Source organism: Halyomorpha halys, unplaced genomic scaffold (genome assembly GCF_000696795.3).
Source record: "Halyomorpha halys isolate HHAL.00 unplaced genomic scaffold, Hhal_1.1 Scaffold1281.1, whole genome shotgun sequence".
NCBI lineage: Eukaryota > Metazoa > Arthropoda > Insecta > Hemiptera > Pentatomidae > Halyomorpha > Halyomorpha halys.
The window spans coordinates 115,373-117,680 of NW_027114067.1; the positions used below are offsets into that span (position 1 = coordinate 115,373).

General features: G+C 29.1%; 1 long non-coding RNA gene across 1 annotated transcript in view; it reads right to left on the minus strand.

Moving 5' to 3' along the window:
- Positions 1-429: 429 nt before the first annotated feature.
- The window catches only part of LOC112211775 (uncharacterized), a 19,138-nt gene continuing 17,259 nt past the window's right edge, over positions 430-2,308 (minus strand). Inside the window, exons 2-3 of the long non-coding RNA XR_010844490.1 lie at positions 2,224-2,285; positions 430-444 (exon numbers count right to left, since the gene is read on the minus strand). This is a non-coding gene — a long non-coding RNA (uncharacterized lncRNA). The remainder of the gene's footprint in view (positions 445-2,223; positions 2,286-2,308) is intronic.

The window sequence follows — 2,308 nt, forward strand, 5'->3', positions numbered from 1 at the left end:
TGACTTGATTCAATTTCAACTAATGAAAATAATCTCTCTTTTTAACTTAAAATATAAATAAGGAATCCCCTGATCAATTCCGTCTTTCTGGTCATTTCTGACATACAGAGAGGGGAAGGGTTATCTACAAGGTACCACTCTATCCTAATGTCAAGGTAAGGGTTCAACATTTAATCTAGTGAGCCCACCCCAGAAATAAAAGTTGAAATGGAAACTTGGCCCTTCACTATGGTCAGGATAGGGAGGTACCTATAGATAAACCCTCCCTCCCCCTCCATATTAGGGATGATCAGGGAGTCATAAATAAAAAAAATAGTGTCTACTTTTTTAATATAACTGAATTTGCATTGCATAAATTAAAACAAAAGATATATAACAAGTTAATATTTGTCTCACGGAAATTCATTTCCAGTCCCTTCTCTTCTTTGATAACAGTTGTTAATACTGCAACAAGTACCAAATAACTAATTAATTAAAAATGTCAACGAAGGTTCATTTATGATTTTATTCCATAATATAATTATAAGCAAAACATTATAAAATTATAAGCAGTACGGATAAATTAAAGGGAAGAGAGATAGTTGACCGTGGAAGACTTGTACGAGGAGAAGATGGTTGGGGGTGCGATCAAAATGAAACACAAATAAGTTAGTGTAACTTATTTAAGTTTTAATAAGTTAATTTAACAAAATAAGTTACATTAACTTATTTGTGTTTCATTTTGACCACAACCCCAATAATCTTCTCCTCATACAAAATATTATTGATTATTCTAACAAAAACTAAAACCTATTATAATTATTACTTCCAATTTCATTCACAGTTACAAACTTTCATAAAAGAATATCAAAGGCAGACAATGAGAACCCTGTAACTCTATTACGATCCCTAGTCTACATTCAATACGTTACTGAACATTTTTTAATTTTAATTAAATAACAAAACTGGGCTTTGTTTTAAAATTAAACCAGGACCAGACATCTCATTAAGGACTGGCAACACCATCTGACTTATTTGAGTGTACTTAATCTAAAAAGTTTTAGTGCACGTGAGTTAAGTAATAAAACAAAACAATAATAATCTGGAGCAGTGCGACATCAGCCTTCACTCACCAGCCTAATTCCAGTTGAAATCAAACCTCACTTGTTCCAGAACGGATATTTCTATATCATTCACTGGGGCAATACTTTCCTTTACTAATTTTTTAAATAAACATTTCGGTTTAGAGATTTACCAACTCCTATTTGAACAGCTTTCAGAAAAGCACTTTTAATAATATGTCTTGTTCCAAAATTTTAACCTTTTCCTTAAGAAAAGTATGGCAGAAACATAAAAATAACAGATTAATAAAATTTATATTTTACTTTTAACCATTTATTCAATTATAAATTATTATAGAATCAATATTGAAAATACTAAGAATGATTTTATGGAGTTCCACAAACTGTAAACTAAAAGGCTCATATAAATGTTAAGTTAAATTAAAAAAATATTTAACAACTAAGGTAACGCAAAAACATTATTTAATAAAAATAAAAAAATATTTAATAAAAATCTTTGGGTTTCTAATGGTAAAACATATGTCTATATTACAACTCCTATTTCCATAGATATATTTTCAACCCTGAGAAATATTTTACCATTTCTTTCCCCACTTATTATTCTCCCCTTCCCCCCATTAATTATCAAGTCCTTTCATAGCTGATATTTATCAGCTTTTCATTACTAATAAAAATGTGAGTTGGAGAATTATATCAAAGAAACAAAATTTAAGATACATTAGAAGAAGCCAATTTGAAAATTCTGAATTTTCATCCTATTGGACAACTTAAATATTCTAAAAACTAGCTTATTTTATTTTAAAATGATACGATGCTTTACGGACATCAAAAGTTTGTAAAACCAATTATATAAAGTGGTACTTTAGTTAGGCAGATTATATAAAAAAGCCAATTGTACCAATTGTTGTACAAGACTTGGTTATTGGCACTTAGGGGGCCTTTAAATGTTTATTTCTAAAGGAAAATTGGATTCAACACTTTGTATGATCACATTACTTCTCTTTACTGTGCATTGGAAAATAAAACTAAAAAAGAATAAATCAAACGGTATAAATAATATTCTGCAGTGAAATTCCGAAAACAACTTCAAGAAACAGTAGAAATTATGAGGACCCTATAAAACCTTAGAACATTTAAAAATAATATTAATAGATAAACTTACATGAAGAGTAGGTTTCACCAGCCATTTCTGTTGGTATAGAAATCACCCAAAATCACTTGTTCCTGAAAAATAGATGAAATATGAA